Raw genomic sequence first — 21,003 nt, 5'->3', positions numbered from 1 at the left:
AAATTCAGTTCTAGTTCCTTAACTTCTCTCAGCCATCATCTGTCTACACCCATTTTTGCTTCTAACAAAATGCCAACAACAATACCTTACTCTCCTTCTCTATTCTAGAATTATTTCTTATTCAGAGATAATGCACGACTGCTGAATTATGGCAAGAACTCCTATTACAGCGGAGATGCGTTGATGCTCGCCGTTCTTGAAATTGGTGGAACGACTTTGGTTCTCATGGCTGCGGATCGATGAAGATTTACGGAGTTGTTGTGTATCGAGTTCCAATTTGATGAAAGGAGGCGCGTTTGTATCGAGTTCCAATTTGGTTCTGAGTGACGTGTTGTTATGGTTAGTATAGGTGCTTAGTGATGAAGCTGAACTGTTGTTTGTTGTGTGTTGCTGCTGGTACGGTAGACGCGATTGACTGATGACGATGTGGCCGTGAAATTAAAGCGAAGCCGGCTCACTATTGAGTCGTGACTATGTTTTTGTTTCTATGTTGAGGTTCCGGTGACAACAGTGTCGTTGTTGTGTTGTATGATTTTGATTCCAATGCCGTCGTCAGCTCCGACAAGCCCGTTCTCGCTAGTTTCAGATCAACCCCTTGAGTCGGTTTGTCGAAGTTAACAAGCCAGGAAGACACCTCAAACTTCTCTAATTCCTAATAACAAGTGTCTGTGTGTTTGATTATGTTATATGGTGAGGATATGATGAGCATCGGTCGGAGCAGCTAGGTGATGATCGAAAAATTAAACTCACAAGGATTTAGTTTGTGATTTGAAGGTTGGTATTAGAGGTGATATCTTGCTTGAGATAATATCCTTGAATCAATTAGAAATTACTTAAGGCAATGATGTTGGAATGGTGTTTATTCTTCTCTTTTCGCTTTTGTTTTCTCATGCCAACAAAGAAACATGAAGCCTGTTTATAAACATGAAGCTTGTTTCTGTTGTGTTGAGATTTTCTACACCTAATGGGCCTATTGCCCAACTAATCAATTAACTAATTATATTACTTATAATAATAATTGAAAATAATAATAATGATAATCCTAATAATATTAGAATAATCATTAATGATAATTAAACAAAATAAAATATTAGTTAATAAGTTTATCATAATAATTATATCAAATAATGGTTAATGGATTATTGTAAAAAAATAAAGATCCAAACCTTATAGTGGGATGGATTGGGCCAAATGATTGGGCTCAAAATTTACACGTCTAAAGTCAATTAAAAGGTTTTATAAGAGGGTGGGTTTAACAATAGATATGTTAAACCCCATGACTCTTAATTTTAATACCTTTAATAAATTAATAGACGCATAATGGATCAGGCAAATTTTGGTGTATGACACCTTTATTAGACACGATGTGTCCAAGTACGATTCCTTGTCTTACCATGAAATGGCATTTTTCCCAGTTCAGCACTAAATTGACACTTACGCATCGTTTAAGTACCAGTTCAAGGTTGGAAAGACATCCTTCGAAACTTTCTCCACACGCGGAGAGATCATCCATAAATACTTCCATCATGCCGTCTAGAAAATCGGCAAATATTGACGTCATGCACCTTTAGAATGTCGCAGGTGCGTTACACAGTCCGAACGACATTCGTCGATAAGCGAATGTGTCATAAGGACATGTGAATGTCATCTTTTCTTGGTCATCAGGGTGGATATGAATTTGGAAGAATCCTGAGTAACCATCCAAGTAGCAGAAATGAGAGTGTTTCGACAACCGTTCGAGCATTTGGTCTATAAATGGTAAAGGAAAATGGTCCTTACGAGTGGCTTTGTTTAGTTTTCTATAATCGATACACATTCGCCATCCAGTTTGAGTGTGTTGTGCTATAGATTCGACTTTAGGGGTTTTAATGACAGTGACACCTCCTTTTTTAGGTACGACATGTACAGGACTTACCCATTTACTGTCGGATATAGGGTATTTGATTCCTGCTTCTAACAACTTGTGTACTTCCTTTTTCACTACATCGCTTAGAATTGGGTTAATCCGTCTCTGATGTTCTCTCGAGGTCTTACAGTCTTCCTCGATTAGTATTAACTATAATAGGTCGCTCAAGTTCTTCATCTAGGAATTCATACCTTAAATATTTGGGTAATGTCGTAAGTTCCATGGAAGGTTTCTTCGGGCAAGGAATAGGATTAGGAGTTAATGCAAGGCATTCGCTCAGATTATTGTCTTAGTATTCCTCACGCCAGTTATCGTCCTCAATAATAGGTGGCATTGGTATTTTCAACACTTCAAAATAGGTGTTTTGTTGTTTTTCCATTTCTTTAACGCATTCGTCAATAATGTCCAAGAAACAACACGAATCGTCTATGGATGGGGCTTTGAAGAATTGGGAGAGAATAAACTCTACTTTCTCTTCACCGACCTCGAAAGTTAGCTTTTCTTTCTTCACATCCATAATGGCTCTAGTAGTTGCTAGAATTGGTCTACCTAATATAATAGGGATATTAGAGTCTTCTTTAATGTCCATTATAATGAAGTCAGTGGGGATATAGAATTGTCCTATGCGAGCAGGTACATTTTCGAGCATTCCCACGGGAAATTTAACAAATCAATCAGCTAACTGCAAAGACATCCTTGTCGATCTCAATTCACCTAGTTTAAGTTTTTCACAAATGGATAAAGGCATTAAGCTAACACTGGCTCCCAAATCACACAAGGCTCTGTCTATTACGAATTTCCCAATTACACAAGGTATAGAGAAACTACCAGGGTATTTTAGTTTATGAGGCATGTTGTTTTGAATTATAGCGCTACACTCAGCAGTTAGCGTAACAGTTTCATTCTCTACTATCTTCTTCTTATTGGATAAGATCTCCTTGAGGAACTTAGCATATGAGAGCATTTGGGTAATAGCTTCTGTGAAAGGAATGGTAACATTTAGTTTCTTCAGAAGCTCTACGAATTTCTTAAATTGGCCCTCTTTCTTAGACTTAGCAAGTCTTTGAGGATATGGAATCAGTGGTTTATATGGTGGGGGAGGCACATAAGGTTTCTCTTTTTCAGATGCTCTTCATTCTCATCCTCCTTTTTAGTTTCAGGTTGTTCTCTTGGTTTTTCAATCGCTTTATCAGGTTTCTTATACATGGTTGGGTTCTGAAGCCCTGGATCGATTGGTCCATCTAACTCAGTTCCACTTCGTAGTGTCATGGTATTAGGATTGGGTTGTGGTTGCCTAGGAAATGATCCAGCGGGTGCGGAAGTAGTTGCTTGTTGTTGGGCCACTTGAGAAATCTGAGTTTCTAACATCTTATTATGGGTCGCTAGCGCATCTACCTTAGTTGCTAATTGATTCAATTGTTCACCGGTGTGAACATTTTGGTTAAGGAAATCCTTATTTTGTTGAGCTTGGGTAGCAATGAAATTTTCCATCATAATTTCGAGGTTAGACTTTCTAGGAACATTAGGCATATTAGGGATGTTAGCAACAGGTTTTTGGTAACCAGGCGGTACATCAGGTGCTTGATTCGGTACAAACATAGCGTTGTTATTTTTATACGAAAAATTAGGATGATTCTTCCATCCAGGGTTGTAGGTGTTGGAATACGGATTCCCTTGAGCGTAGTTAACTTGATCAACCGAGACTCCTGCCAAAATAGCACATTCGGGGGCAGCATGTCCAAGAACTCCACATAATTCGAAGTTTGGAGTTACAGCAGCCACGGTGGCTGCGGGTGGTAAGGCAAGCTTTCTATCTTTTGGGTAAGGGCATCTACCTTAGCGTTCACTTTGTCTAGGCTCCTAATTTTGTACATTCCACCTTCTGTTTAAGATTTATCCACAGGAGTTCTTTCGCTTACCCATTAGTAATAATTTTGAGCCATGTTTTCAATTAGTTGATAGGCTTCGTCATACGGCTTATCCATAAGTGTGCCACCAGCAACGACATCTATTGACAACCTCGTGTTGTACAACAGTCCATTGTAAAATGTGTGAATGACGAGCCAGTCTTCTAATCCGTGATGTGGGCATATTTGCATCATGTCCTTATATCACTCCCATGCGTCAAAAAGAGATTTAATGTCCTTTTGTCTGAATCCATTGATTTGGGCTCGTAATGCAGCTGTTTTGCTAGGAGGAAAATGACGTGCTAAGTAAACAGTCTTCAGTTCTTCTCACGTTGTGACAGAATTTTGTGGCAAGGATTGCAACCAAGCCCAAGCTCTATCTCTCAGGGAGAAAGGAAAAAAGGCGTAGTCTTATTTTAGCGGGGAAAATATGAGATCGAAGCCACAGGATTGACTCGACTCAATATTTCAGTGAAAGTCGCCACCGCGCTTTATTATTTCCAAAGAAAAAGGGAAAAGAATGAAAAAACCCAAAGTTTGTTTTTAAAACAAAAAGAGATCTCAGGTACGGGTATTGATTATATGAGGGGAAGGTTTTAAGAACCCCTCATATCTGTGGTACTCCACAGGAACCTTTTTGAAAATATGTGTCGTGTGTGCTAAAAAAAAGTTTGGTTGAATTTTAAATTAAGCTCGGCAAAGCGTTAAGCTTTGTGTCTACATACCTCCTCAGTGCAATGGAGAAGTCAAAGCTAATGTAGTTCCGCCTAAAGGTAAAACATTTTAAAAAACCGAATAAACACTTTATCGTCGTTAGAGAGAAATACTCAGCCATTGATCTTGAGCATGAGAACAAACGAGTTCTTTGCATCGCAAATGAAAGAAGGGCTCCAACTCGGATAAAAATCAACGAGTATGCCACTAGCTCTCTCACGCGGAAAAGATCTCATTATATCAATCAATTTCAAAATCGTGGGGTATCGCCACTCGTTTCAACAATTAGTCGTGTCTAAAGTTTTGAAGAAAAGGCCACTAAGGGCAAAAGATATTTTAAAAAAAAGGTTTTGAAAAGGTTGAAAACATAAGAAGGTTTTGTTAAAAGAGAGAAGATTTTGAAAATTAAAGAAGGGGAGGAGATGAAGAGGCTATCCTATTGCGTAAAATAAAAGCTAAGGAAAAGAACAGCCTAACCGAAATAAAAAGCCAACACTTGACATTAAGAGTCAAGGTAGATTTCCCATCCTTTGGAATGTCAATACTAAACCAACATTATCACTTGGGGATCCAGATGAACTTAATATCTTTAGCACCACTTTGCATTAAGCACATTAAAATTCTGACGAAAATCGGGCAGAGTAACGGCTGTTTTCGGGTAAAATCCTTATATCAATGCCTTGGAATTAACCATCAAGGGCTTTCAAGGAAATACATGTGAAGGATAGAAAAACACTTAGAAAGGGGGGGATTGAATAAGTGTGACTTTAAATCTTGGACGATAAAAATAAATTGCACAATTATTTTTATCCTGGTTCGCTGTTAACGAAGCTACTCCAGTCCACCCCCGCAGAGATGATTTACCTCAACTGAGGATTTAATCCACTAATCGCACGGATTACAATGGTTTTCCACTTAGTCCGCAACTAAGTCTTCCAGAGTCTTCTGATCACACACTGATCACTCCAGGAACAACTGCTTAGATACCCTCTAAGACTTTTCTAGAGTCTACTGATCAACACGATCACTCTAGGCTTAGTTCACTCCTAAGACTTCCCTAGAGTATTCTGATCAACACGATCACTCTAGTTACAAACTGCTCAGCCAACTGCTAAGACTTCCTAGAGTATACTGATCACACGATCACTCTAGTTTCTTACAACTTAATGTAATCTATTCAAGAGTTTACAAATGCTTCTTAAAAGCGATAATCACAACTGTGATATTTCTCTTAACGTTTAAGCTTAATCTCACTAAAATATTACAACAGCAATGTAGTGAGTTGATGAAGATTCTGAGTTTAGATTTGAACAGCGTTTCAGCAAGTTTGATATAAGTTGTTTTGGTGCAGAATCGTTAACCTTGCTTCTCATCAGAACTTCATATTTATAGGCGTTGAGAAGATGACCGTTGAATGCATTTAATGCTTTGCGTGTTCCGTACAGCATTGCACTTACTGTTATACGCTTTTGTCAACTACCTCGAGCCTTGTTCACGCTGTGTCTACTGACGTAGCCTTTAGTAGCTTTTAACGTTCCTTTTGTCAGTCAGCGTAGTCTGCCACCTGTACTTCCTTCTGATCTGATGTTTGTGAATACGACGTTTGAATATCATCAGAGTCAAAACAGCTTGGTGCATAGCATCTTCTGATCTTCTGACCTTGAAGTGCTTCTGAGCGTGATACCATCTTCTGATCTTCAGTGCTTCTGATCTCATGTTCTTCTGATGCTTCCATAGACCCATGTTCTGATTCTGCTTCGACCATCTTCTGATGTCTTGCCAGACCATGTTCTGATGTTGCATGCTGAACCATTTGAGATACAACTTCTGAGCGCTGAATTATGCGTACTCTTTATATATATTTCCTGAAAGGGAAATTGCATTGGATTAGAGTACCATATTATCTTAAGCAAAATTCATATTATTGTTATCATCAAAACTAAGATAATTGATAAGAACAAATCTTGTTCTAACAATCTCCCCCTTTTTGATGATGACAAAAACATATATAAATGATATGAATTTGCGATCAGAAAGAGTAGACGGCAAAAGACAAAATTACACAGCTATAGCATAAGCATATGAATATGTCTCCCCCTGAGATTAACAATCTCCCCCTGAGATAAATAATCTCCCCCTGAAATAAATACTCGAAGAACTTTGATAAAAGACTTCCCTGATTATTTCGGTAGAGACGATCATATAAGCTTCTGCCTTCAGAGAATTCATAGCTTCTGACTTCTGCTTCCATTGGACAGCTTCAGAACTTGAATTTCTTTAGATCCTTAGAATACTCACAGCTTCTGATTCCTGCTTCCATCGTGGACAACTTCAGAACTTGAATTTCTTTGATCTTCAGAACATTCACAGCTTCTGACTTCTGCTTCCATTCAGGACAGCTTCAGAACTTGAATTTTCTGGATCTTTTAGAACATTCACATCTTCTGATTTCTGCTTCCCTCGGATAGCTTCAGAACTTTGAATGTCTACCAATCATCACTTCATGCTAGATTTGTATCAGAACATTGTTGAATGTACCAGAGCATCATCAGAGCATCTCTACATCCTGAAATGTTACAGAACAAAAACTAAACGACAAAAGTCAGCATGAACGAGTTAGAACATAAAATGTATGTTTGTACACATTATATGTATCAGAGCCATATAGGCTGAAATAATGTATCAGAGCAAATAATGTATCAGAGCCAATAATATTATATGTATCAGAGCAAATAGAATTTTGTCAGAACAGGATAGACAATGATATTCAAATTCTATTATCAGTGCTTCTGATTCATTCTTCTTTCTTGCTTCTGATCTCTGAAGCTTGACAGCACTCAGCTTGCTTCAGTTTCCATGGTTTTGCTTCTTGTGTTTGCTTCTGAAGATTAACTTCACTTCTCTGTACCTGCAAAACACTCAACCCATATAGAACTTGCAGTTCTTGTTAGTGAATGTGTGGGAGCCTTTACCCAGCAACTGATAGATTAATCAAATCATTTATCATTTATCTTCTCCCCCTTTTTGTCATAACATCAAAAAGAATATTTTTAAAAAAAAATTCAGATGCATAAAACGACAAATAAGACATTTACTGGAATGTAAATCAAAGAAACTTTTCATTTATAATCAAAAAAAGGATTACAAGAAGTTCCTATGTTTAACAAGCAGATGCAACAAGGGAAAAGAAAACTACAAAGACCAAATCCTAAGACCCTAGCTAAGACAACGTCTGTGCCAGCATGCCATGAAGGAGTGAAACGCTTCATTGACTGCTTCTCGGGCTTTCAGGCGAGGAGTCAGGGAGACTTGGTTCTGATGCAGATCTGCCACCATCTTTACCAGAGACAACATTCCCAGCAGGTGAAGATGAAGAGACTTCTTCAGAAGAGATTAAGGGAGAGGAAAGGTTAGATGAGGAGGAGGCTGAGTCTTGAAGGTCGAAAGATGAGGAAGAAGATGGAGATGATGGAGGGCTTTCACCAGGAGGATGAAACACTCGTCTAGAATAATTTCCAGACAACATTGCTTCGAAAGGATTCACCTTGAGAGGATCATAGGTGATTTTGATCTTTTTGGGTTTGGAAGGTGATGTTTCAACAGCTTTTCTTTTGTTGTTTTGATCATTTTCATTATTTCCTGGGCTTGATGAAGAGTTCATGATGGGTTTGCAGAAAAAAATTAGGGTTTGATATGGAAGAGAGAGAGAGAAGAACTTGATGAGGAATGCAAAGAGATAGAGAAAGATGAGAGGGAAAGAGGAGAGTTTGAAGAGTATTTAAAAGAAAATAAAATGAAACGAAAGATGAATAGCATTTAATGTTACGTGACGTGAGGAGAGATAATAAAGACAAATGAGGTGACTAGCACAGTTACCTATGGTCGGCGTCCCTTCAACTGCACGCGCGCTTATCCATGAATAGTAACTACAGGTTTACCATCCCGAGATAAAACGTAACAGCTGTTTTGCTTTAAAAGAGGTTCTGAATCAACTTAGACAATGAAACGTTAGTAATAACCGAATCATAATTTCTAAAAGATTTCAATCAGAACTTCTGAAAAAAAAAATGTTCCACATTCACTTCAGAAGATACTCATACATGAGAACTTCTCATCTTCTCATTCTGGGCATAAATCCATACTGATGTTCTTCAGAATGAACTTAAACCTATCTTCAGCCAGGGGTTTTGTAAAGATATCAGCCCATTGATGGTCTGTATCAACAAAGTTTAAAGATATGACACCCTTCTGAACATAGTCCCTTATGAAATGATGTTTAATCTCAATATGTTTAGCTTTTGAATGAAGAATAGGATTCTTAGATAAACATATAGCAGAAGTATTATCACAGAATATAGGAATGTTACTCTCAAATATCTGATAATCTTCTAACTGACTCTTCATCCAGAGCATCTGTGTACTACAACCAGCAGCAGCTACATATTCTGCTTCTGTCGTTGATAGAGCAATAGTTGCTTGCTTCTTGCTGTACCAGGAGATCAAATGACTTCCAAGAAATTGGCAACTTCCTGAAGTACTTTTTCTTTCAATTCTATCTCCAGCATAATCAGCATCGCAGAATCCTACTAAGTTGTATTCTTTAGATTTTCTGTAAACTAAGCCAACATTAGTAGTACCTTTCAGATACCTTAGAATTCTCTTAACAGCTGTTAAAAGAGATTCTCTAGGATCTGATTGGAATCTAGCACACAAACAAACACTGAACAGAATGTCAGGTCTAGAAGCAGTCAGATATAGAAGAGATCCAATCATACCTCTGTATAACTTCTGATCTACCTTCTTACTTACCTCATCCTTACCTAGGATGCATGTTGGATGCATAGGAGTTTTGGCTTCTTTGCAATCCAGAAGATTAAACTTCTTCAGAAGTTCCTTCACATACTTGGTTTGGTGAACATATGTTCCTTCTGATGTTTGATTTATTTGTATTCCAAGGAAATACTTGAGTTCTCCCATCATGCTCATTTCAAACTCAGCCTGCATAGACTCAGCAAACTCCTTTCCAAGTGTAGCATTAGATGTTCCAAAAATAATATCATCTACATATATTTGACAAATTAAAATATCCTTTTCAAAGGTTTTACAAAAGAGAGTAGTGTCCACTTTTCCTCTAGTGAAACCATTATCTAGAAGGAAAGAACTTAAGCGTTCATACCAAGCTCTAGGAGCTTGCTTCAATCCATATAATGATTTCTTTAGTTTAAACACATGATTCGGAGACATAGAGTCTTCAAAACCAGGAGGTTGATGGACATAAACTTCTTCATCTATATAACCATTTAAGAAGGCACTCTTAACATCCATTTGATAGAGAGTGATGTTATGTTGAGTGGCAAAAGAAATTAATAGACGAATAGATTCTAACCTGGCCACTGGTGCAAAGGTTTCTGTATAATCAATCCCTTCTTGCTGACTATAACCCTGAGCCACCAGTCTGGCTTTGTTTCTTACCACTTCACCTTTCTCACTGAGCTTGTTTCTGAAGACCCATTTTGTACCAATTATATTGAATCCATCTGGTCTAGGAACAAGATCCCAAACATTATTCCTTGTAAACTGATTCAGTTCTTCTTGCATAGCAATTATCCAGTCTGGATCTTCTAGAGCATGATCAACAGAAGTTGGCTCGATCAAAGATACAAGACCTAATTGACAGTCTGCATTGTTCTTAAGGAATGCTCTTGTTCTGATTGGATCATCCTTCTTTCCAAGAATGACATCTTCTGAATGACCAGAGATGAGTCTGGATGATCTTCTGACAGATGGTTCTTCAGAAATACTTAGATCCTCCAGAGAAGCTGATATTTGATCTTCTGGTTCTTTGCTTCTGAGAAGCTCTGCTTCTGATGCGTTGCTTCTTGGCTCAACAACTTCTGATATGTCAATATCATAACCTGCAAAATTATCAAACTGCTTTGGTTTTTCAGAACCAAGCTTATCATCAAACCTGATATTGATTGATTCTTCTACAACCAATGTTTCAGTATTGTATACTCTGTAGCCTTTTGAGCGTTCAGAATATCCAAGAAGGAAACACTTTTGAGCTTTGGAATCAAACTTACCAAGATGATCTTTAGTGTTCAGAATAAAGCATACACATCCAAAAGGATGGAAATATGAAATGTTGGGCTTTCTATTCTTCCACAATTCATAAGGAGTCTTATTTAGAATAGGTCTGATAGAGATTCTATTCTGAATATAGCATGCAGTGTTTATTGCTTCTGCCCAGAAATGCTTAGCCATATTGGTTTCATTGATCATGGTTCTAGCCATTTCTTGCAGAGTCCTATTCTTTCGTTCTACAACCCCATTTTGCTGTGGAGTTCTAGGACAAGAGAAATCATGGGCAATACCATTCTCTTTGAAGAATTCTTCAAAGGATCCGTTCTCAAATTCACCACCATGATCACTTCTGACCTTTATGATTTTACACTCTTTTTCAGATTGAATCTGAATGCAGAAATCAAAGAACACTGAATGAGTCTCATCCTTGTGTTTTAAGAATTTTACCCAAGTCCAGCGGCTATAATCATCTACAATGACTAATCCATATTTCTTTCCTCTGACAGATGCTGTTTTGACTGGTCCAAACAGATCAATGTGCAAGAGTTCTAATGGCCTTGAGGTAGAAACAACATTCTTAGACTTGAATGCAGGTTTGGAGAACTTGCCCTTCTGACATGCTTCACAAAGAGCATCTGATTTGAATTTCAGATTAGGGAGTCCTCTGACCAGATTCAGTTTGTTAATCTGAGAAATCTTTCTCAAACTAGCATGACCTAATCTTCTGTGCCAGACCCACTGCTCTTCAGAAACAGACATAAGACAGGTCACCTTCTGACTCATAAGATCTTGCAGATCTGTCTTATAAATGTTGTTCTTCCTCTTGCCTGTAAATAGGATTGAGCCATCCTTCTGATTTACAGCCTTGCAAGACTTTTGATTAAAGATTATATCATAACCATTGTCACTCAATTGACTGATAGATAAGAGGTTATGAGTTAATCCTTCAACAAGAAGTACATTAGAAATGGAAGGAGAGTTACCAGACTTTATAGTTCCAAAGCCAATTATCTTGCCCTTCTGATCTCCTCCAAACTTGACTTCTCCTCCAGACTTAAGCACCAGGTCTTGGAACATAGACCTTCTTCCTGTCATGTGTCGTGAGCATCCAGAGTCCAGGTACCATGACATGTTGTGCTTTGTCCTTCTTGCAGCCAAGGATATCTGCAATAGGAATAATCTTGTCCTTAGGTACCCACATTTTCTTGGGTCCTTTCTTGTTAGATTTTCTCAAGTTCTGATTGAACTTGGGTTTAACATTATAAGCAATAGGAGGAACAGCATGATAATTTTTAATATGAGTTTCATGATATTTCCTAGGTTGTGTCACATGCTTCTTGGTGTGTGTTATGTGAAAACTTTGAGCATGTGAAGTGTGCCTAATATCATGAGAGTGGCCATACTTGAACTGATCATACAATGGCTTGTATGTAATTTTCATTTCATCAACAGGTTCAAGTTTGTATGGGGTTTCACCCTCATAATCAATGCCAACTCTTTTGTTTCCAGATACGGCATATATCATAGAAGCTAGCTGACTTCTGCCAATACTTCTAGATAAGAACTTCCTGAAACTTAAATCATATTCTTTCAGAATATGGTTTAGACTAGGAGTGGATTTTTCTGAATCAGAAGGAGATCCAACATTATTGGATAATTTTAAAAGTTTTTCTTTTAATTCAGAATTCTCCAACTCAAGCTTCTTTGTTTCAAATTCAAATTGCTTTTTCAGCTTTTTGTATTTGAGACTAATCTGAGACTTGAGTTCCAGAAGTTCAGTTAGACCGGAAACTAACTCATCTCTAGTAAGTTCAGAAAATACCTCTTCAGAATCTGATTCTGATGTAGATTCTGATCCGTCATCTTCTGTCGCCATCAGCGCACAGTTGGCCTGCTCATCTTCTGAATCATCTTCTGACTCATCCCAGGTTGCCATAAGACCTTTCTTCTTATGAAACTTTTTCTTGGGACTTTCCTTCTGAAGATTTGGACATTCGTTCTTGTAGTGTCCAGGCTCATTGCATTCATAGCACATGACCTTCTTCTTGTCAAATCTTCTTTCATCAGAAGATTCTCCACGTTCAAATTTCCTTGAACTTCTGAAGCCTCTGAACTTCCTTTGCTTGGTCTTCCAGAGTTGATTTAGCCTTCTGGAGATCAGGGACAGTTCATCTTCTTCTTCAGATTCTGATTCTTCAGGATCTTCTTCTTTGGCCTGAAAAGCGTTAGTGCATTTCTTGATATTAGATTTTAATGCAATAGACTTACCTTTCTTTTGAGGCTCATTTGCATCTAGCTCAATTTCATGGCTTCTCAAGGCACTGATCAGCTCTTCCAGAGAAACTTCATTCAGATTCTTTGCAATCTTGAATGCAGTCACCATAGGACCCCATCTTCTGGGTAAGCTTCTGATGATCTTCTTCACATGATCAGCCTTGGTGTATCCTTTGTCAAGAACTCTCAATCCAGCAGTCAGAGTTTGAAATCTCGAAAACATCTTTTCAATGTCTTCATCATCCTCCATCTTGAAGGCTTCATACTTCTGGATTAAGGCAAGAGCTTTTGTCTCCTTGACTTGAGCATTTCCTTCATGAGTCATTTTCAAGGACTCATATATATCATGGGCCGTTTCCCTGTTAGATATCTTCTCATACTCAGCATGAGAGATAGCATTCAGCAAAACAGTTCTACATTTATGATGATTCCTAAAAAGCTTCTTTTGATCATCATTCATTTCTTGCCTTGACAGCTTCACGCCACTGGCATTTACTGGATGTTTGTAACCATCCATTAGAAGATCCCATAGATCACCATCTAGACCCAGAAAGTAACTTTCCAGTTTATCTTTCCAGTATTCAAAGTTTTCACCATCAAATACCGGCGGTCTAGTATAACCATTGTTACCGTTGTATTGCTCAGCAGAGCCAGATGTAGATGCAGGTGTAGATGTAGACTTTTCACTTTCATCAACCATCTTTTAAATGAAGCGTTTTTCTCTTCCTGAATCTTTTCTAAACACGGTTAAGTGCTTGCACCTTAGAACCGGCGCTCTGATGCCAATTGAAGGATAGAAAAACACTTAGAAAGGGGGGGATTGAATAAGTGTGACTTTAAATCTTGGACGATAAAAATAAATTGCACAATTATTTTTATCCTGGTTCGCTGTTAACGAAGCTACTCCAGTCCACCCCCGCAGAGATGATTTACCTCAACTGAGGATTTAATCCACTAATCGCACGGATTACAATGGTTTTCCACTTAGTCCGCAACTAAGTCTTCCAGAGTCTTCTGATCACACACTGATCACTCCAGGAACAACTGCTTAGATACCCTCTAAGACTTTTCTAGAGTCTACTGATCAACACGATCACTCTATGCTTAGTTCACTCCTAAGACTTCCCTAGAGTATTCTGATCAACACGATCACTCTAGTTACAAACTGCTCAGCCAACTGCTAAGACTTCCTAGAGTATACTGATCACACGATCACTCTAGTTTCTTACAACTTAATGTAATCTATTCAAGAGTTTACAAATGCTTCTTAAAAGCGATAATCACAACTGTGATATTTCTCTTAACGTTTAAGCTTAATCTCACTAAAATATTACAACAGCAATGTAGTGAGTTGATGAAGATTCTGAGTTTAGATTTGAACAGCGTTTCAGCAAGTTTGATATAAGTTGTTTTGGTGCAGAATCGTTAACCTTGCTTCTCATCAGAACTTCATATTTATAGGCGTTGAGAAGATGACCGTTGAATGCATTTAATGCTTTGCGTGTTCCGTACAGCATTGCACTTAATGTTATACGCTTTTGTCAACTACCTCGAGCCTTGTTCACGCTGTGTCTACTGACGTAGCCTTTAGTAGCTTTTAACGTTCCTTTTGTCAGTCAGCGTAGTCTGCCACCTGTACTTCCTTCTGATCTGATGTTTGTGAATACGATGTTTGAATATCATCAGAGTCAAAACAGCTTGGTGCATAGCATCTTCTGATCTTCTGACCTTGAAGTGCTTCTGAGCGTGATACCATCTTCTGATCTTCAGTGCTTCTGATCTCATGTTCTTCTGATGCTTCCATAGACCCATGTTCTGATTCTGCTTCGACCATCTTCTGATGTCTTGCCAGACCATGTTCTGATGTTGCATGCTGAACCATTTGAGATACAACTTCTGAGCGCTGAATTATGCGTACTCTTTATATATATTTCCTGAAAGGGAAATTGCATTGGATTAGAGTACCATATTATCTTAAGCAAAATTCATATTATTGTTATCATCAAAACTAAGATAATTGATAAGAACAAATCTTGTTCTAACAACATGCACACATAAAATGACAACAATCCAATGCCAGACGGACAGAATAACAACAGAGTAATAACGGAATAAGAGTCCAGAGGTACTAAGTCCATAAGTCCGAATCTCCAAAATGCCCAGGATAGTAACCGATAGTCCAAGAAAGAGCCTTAAACGTTTTTTAGATTTTTGTTGTTTATTAGTGTTTTAGCATAAAAGTAAAGTATGGTCCAAGTGGACAAAAGAAAATAGCGGAAACATAAACATAGTGTCCAAATGGACAAAGAGAAAATAGCGGAATGTAAATATGATGAAATGATAAAGTAAAGTATAAAGCAAAATATAAAGAGCAATATAATAAATTGCGGAAATTAAAGTCAATTGTTAGATGTTAAAGATAACCATCTTGAAACTTGTCAAGTATGTTATCAAAGTTAGTAATAAAGATCGATGGTGAGTGAAGGATGTCCTCGGATTTAAATTCAATGGACATTTATCAGAAGCTTGATGAAATCATAGCGACTACACGATAAACCTCCATAAGTCTTAAATCAACCGCATACAATTCTCTTCCATATTTGATCTTTTTTTATTCTGGACACGAAATATTGCGCTATGTTAAGCAGATCGCCAAGTGATTTATTTAGAAATCACCCTACAACGAGGTCGGTCAAAACATTATGTGCTAATGCATGCGAGAGAAGCGATATGTAGACCACTCTCCGAAAGCAATACCACGCGAAAAGAAAAATAGGGAGTGATCTAGTCTTTACCAAGAATCCATAAGAATTCTCAAGGTATTAAGACTTTCATCGATCAAAATAAAAAGAAATAAAAGATGGAACCATATTTAAAAGCTCCTTTCATCCATAATTTCAATCAGTTAATATTGCGGATTTTGATTCTCATCCTATCGACGCCCTAAGTCCATTGAAATTAGAGAGAAATTAGGCCTCTAACTTGTGATTCAAAGAAAATATCAAAAGAATGGAGTAGAAGAAGAGTTAGAACCAAAAACAAGTCAAAAACCACAAAAACAAGTGTTCTGCATTAAGGAAATCGATTTCCCTTCGGAGGGAAATCGATTTCCTGCCTTCAGACTTCAAAAACAGGCGCAAAAAAACAGAGTGGAAATTGATTTCCCTCTGGAGGAAATCGATTTCCTGCCCACATTTTGAAAAAAAAATAGCATTATGCACTATAAGACTCAATTTAGACAAACATACAAACACCTTATGATCACATATCCATTGGAGCACGAATATCCCTTGAGATTGTTTAATTATGTGGTTTTCAGGCGAAAGGATCTATCCATGCCATAAGAGGGCAGGAAGCCTTTCAATTGGATGTGCGGGTCATCGAGAGAAATCGTTCGCCATAAGACTGCCCCATGCCATGAAGAGGGCAGGTAGTCTAAGGGAAGGATATAATAGTCATTTAAGGCATCATGCGAGGATACCTTAGCAATTTGGGACAATCATTTTATAAGGCAACATCAAGGGAGTTTCAATAACTTTGAAGGCGACAGGCAACATTGCTTTAGGTATCCTCGGAATCGAGGGACTTGACTATTTTTTAGGCAACAAAATTAAGGCAACAATAATAAGGCAACAAGGCAACCAGAGGGATTACCCTAAAGGTGTGTGTGTGGCACAATCACGTGGTTAACTTCGATGACATTTATCTTGTAGTTAAGTGATTCCAGATTCAATTAATAATCTTGCACTCCCTATTTTACTAACCACGCAGTTAAAATGGCAGAAATTAAAGGCAGGAATTAAAGTTCCTACGCTATTACAATAAACACCTGCGGGGATGGGGGAAATTAACAAACAGAAGAAATAAGAATGATTAATAATTAGTTTTAAATACTGAATGCCTTGATTTCCTCGAACCTTGATTGACCCTGAAAATTAAAATGAAAATCATGGGGGATGAGTGTATTACAAATTCATTGGTAATTGGAACAAACCCTATTTTAATGCCAAAATAAGAATTAAAATGATATTTTAAACAAAAGATAATTAGAAACTTAGCTTTTTGACTTGAACGCGCATGGCTGACGGATCTTTGATTAAACCTGAAAATCTGGGTATAAAGAAGAGAAATGGTTAGTGCATTGCAGCCCTAAAATAAGGGTTAGCCAAACAATAAGGTTCAGAGGGTTTTTTATGGTGATAAATTCTAAATCTTGAGGGTTAATGAACAAACATAAAAATACAATTAATGGTTAAAATTAACAAACTAAAAATTAAAATTAATAAAAAAAATTAAAAGAAAACTAATTGTTAACCCTATTTATTCATCATATATAAATAAAAAATTTAAGTTAAGAGAAAATCGAGCCTTCGATTAAATGGCTATATAAATATTAAATAAAAATATAAAGTCTAAATGAAATAGTTAAATAAAAAAAGAAGAGAAGAAAAAAGGAAAAAATAGAAAAGAAAAAAAGGAGTGCTTTATGCAATTAAAGAATAAAGTAAAAAAATTATTAAAAGGGACTCAACTCTGATCAGGTGAGGTGAGTCTTTAGGATGCATGTTAAGCTCCGAATCCTTAGACGTTGGATCTAGTACCAGGGAGATCTGAAGGCTGGTTTCTGGGGGTCTACCGTAGTCGCGCGTGAAGTGGTGACGTTGGATCTGTAGACAAGAAAATACAAGAAAATATTTGCAAAAACCTGGGTTCGAACCCAGGTTCGTACACTTCCAATCCCATGCGCTGACCAACCATGCCATGATTGTTAGTTGTTAAGAAACACAAAACAAATGTTAAATATTAAAACATGTTAATTAAAGAAATTCAGAAAAGACAAGGTCAAACGTGGGGCCCGTGTGTTTCTGACCAGCGAATGGGAATAAAGGAGAAGAATTGTCTGTCCATTCCAGTCATGACACGCGCAGAAGGAGAGGGTAAATGGTTGACCGACCAACCAAAACAACGCACGCGTATCTCAAGGGCTTAATCACTATTCACTGTCCTCTTCAATGGTACCTGTGGATTTTCTTATGAATATAGCTGCGCCTTTACCTGCGGATTTTTCCGCAGGTTTGCTTCTTCCATTGTTGCGTTTTGGAAACCTGTAAAAACATGATCTACACAAATGAAAACATACCAAGATCCACCAATTGGCACCTTCTGAATCCAATGGTGGTGTTAGTTTTATCTAAAAACGCTTGGAACATGTAAAACGAAAAGTTTCTTCTTGAAACCCTAACAATGGTGCAACTCGTATCTTGCATCAAAACTCACAACCAATGGTTCTATTCTTCTCCATACATTGCTAGGACCTTGTACATGTAATCATATCTTATTTAAACATAGTAATTCACGAGGTGCAAGAATCAAGAATGTATGTCAACATGGTGATCATGATATATGAGTTCTAAAGGGCATTAAAGCATGGATAATGATTCAAATCTTCGTTTACTCGCCATAGGGAAGAAGTTGGGCTTGGATCCTTGCCATTTAGGTTCCTTGAGAATTTTGAAGAAAATATTACATATTTCTTTCTAATTTGGTCCAAATATCTTTCAAATCTCCTCTGCACGAATTTTGTTCAATATTTGATCCCCTTGATTGATTAAGATTGATTGGAAATCAAATCCTTGATTAAAACTAATTTTTTTTATATTTATAATGATTTATTCTTATTTAAATGAATTAAAAATTCAAATAAAACCTCCTTTTGGAAAGCTCAAGATGTCCTATAAAACCTCCTTTTGGTTTCATCTCAATTGAGTTTACCATGATCAGGTTATGAGCTTTTGAAACATATGACTTTTTGTTGACCTTTTGGAGGACCTGTAATGTTTTGACCCATATCTCTCAAATGAATCATTTTTGGTCTTGGCATGTGAGAGACAAAGTTGTAGAAAATTCAATTTCCTTCATAACGAGCTTTGGATGGGCATTTTTTGATGTTCCATGTGAAAGTTATGGCTGGTCAAAGTTGGGTTGACTTTTAGTTAGAAAAACCCTAATTTAGAAACTTTTGAAATTGTTGATTTCTGAACTTTTCTTGATGAATCATGATCAATACTTGATCAAATGATGAATGATACTTCATAATGAGGATATTGACAAAAAATCAGAAGTTTTGACTATGGTTTGACCATAATTTGACTTTTAGGTTAACTAGTCGATTATTGAGCGTTGTCATACCCCGAAATTTGCCCATCTCATTTCATCTGAAGGGTACAAGAGATTATAGGTCCTCCAAAAAGTCAACAAGAAATACCTTTTAGGTCAAAGCTCATAACTTGAGCATGGAAGATCCAATCGAGGTGAAACCAAAAGGAGGTTTTAAAGGACTCATCAGGCTTTCTAAAAAGTCCTAGAACATGGTTATATGGCAAAAAGTAAAGGAGATGCAAGGATTAGAAGTGGGGCGATTTTCAAGATGTGCATGAAACCTTAATTGCTCAAAACTTGGTTTTTTAACTAATGGGCCTAGAATTCATATTTCAAACACATCCATGATATATATAAGAGTCTATAAAATCATTCTTATTCTTTTTGTATTTTATTTATATATTATTTGAATTTTATTCATATAAATGCAAAATAAATAAAATGAAATACAAAATAGTGAAATAAATCATGGGTTTCCACTTCTAATCATCCAAGGGCCCAAGAAATATCCAAAGAGGATCCAAATTCATGGCTCATGGTTAGGGAGAGAAATTATTCAAAAAAATAGAAAGAAAATAATATAAATTTTCAATAAAATTATATCTCTCCCATAACATATGATCCAAGCCCATCTCTTGCCCTAAGTTGAAGATATATATTCTAAAGTATTCATAAGGGGAAGGGGGGATGAAAAGATTGGAGAAAAGAGGCTAGGGTTTTCTAAGGAAAAATTCACCAAAGCTTGACTTTTTCGTTCTCCTTGTGGGAGGGATCAAAAGCGCAAATAAACCCTACCATTGTTCTCAGAAGGTAAGCAAGGGTTAAGGTATGTGTCCCTGAACACGTGAAACCATGGCATTATGATACTCATGTTCAAGCATTTTTCTCACCTTTCGTTTTACGTGTGCACAGTTGTTTCACTTCAATCTAACCATCGATTTGAGTTCACATGGATGTTTAGGAAAGTTTAGGGTCATCGTGGTAGACGTTTAACGCGTAAAGAAGCCATTGCCATGGCTAGGGCATGATGAAGCTTCATCATCGTATTCAAGTTTCTAGCGCATTACAGAGAAAGATACGGCCATATTCGTGTTCAGAAGAGGATTCCTAGTCGATCTGGGTAACTTGCACCTGTGTTTGATTCGGTTTTTGCAGGTATTCGAAATGCAGGATTTTGCTACCAAACCTTCATGGAGAAACCGTAGCTGGAATATAGCCAAATCGTAGCAAATATAATTCCAGAAAAAAGGAGAAGACGATGAACAGTGCAAGGAATTGGAATTCGCACGCGTGGCACCGTTGGATTAGGTAGTCAGCGCGTTTGACTTCTTGCTCCTTTGCCATCATGCGTGTGATCATGTTACTGGCCGGTCAACCAAACGCAATTCTCCCTCCCTGTCCTATTGGCTCTCGTGTTCACGCTGGGCCCCATGGCTGACCATTTGTTTGGACTAACCAATCAAACAATGTTTCTTATTTAATTAATTTGGAACATTATACTTACAGCTTGATATGTCAGCGCAGGTGGCAATGTGTGAGGAGTAGTAATTCAAAGGTTCTGGGTTCGAACCCCAGGTCTCAACATTTATTTTTATGAATGACAAGCTGCTGGATTCAGCGCATGACATCTACAGGGGACCATAATGCACCCTAATTCATAGCCATCTGATCTCCAATGATCCAGATCTAACGTCCAGGGATTGCACCTCCACCATGGACTTTCCAGGGCTGCCACACATGATCATAACCAGGTTTCTATATTATTTATTTAATTATTTGTTTTGTTTAATTATTTAAATTAAATTATTGTGTTTAGTTTAATTAATTAAATAGAATTAGATTAGAATAAATTAGGATTAGGTTTTAGGATTATATTATTTTCTCCGATTACTCGATTATTTCGAGTTAATTAATTTAATTAATTTTAACTATAAAAATCACAATAAAAACCTAAAAACC

General features: G+C 37.3%; 1 pseudogene; it reads left to right on the top strand.

Annotated features, from left to right (window-relative positions):
• The first annotated feature begins 3,979 nt into the window (after positions 1-3,979).
• Positions 3,980-4,078, top strand: LOC131642672 (small nucleolar RNA R71; annotated as a pseudogene).
• The last annotated feature ends 16,925 nt before the right edge of the window (positions 4,079-21,003 follow it).

This window comes from Vicia villosa, unplaced genomic scaffold (assembly GCF_029867415.1).
Source record: "Vicia villosa cultivar HV-30 ecotype Madison, WI unplaced genomic scaffold, Vvil1.0 ctg.005573F_1_1, whole genome shotgun sequence".
In the NCBI taxonomy this organism is placed as follows: domain Eukaryota; kingdom Viridiplantae; phylum Streptophyta; class Magnoliopsida; order Fabales; family Fabaceae; genus Vicia; species Vicia villosa.
Note: the sequence above shows the minus strand (reverse complement) of the source record. Positions and strands in the feature narration are given on the sequence as shown.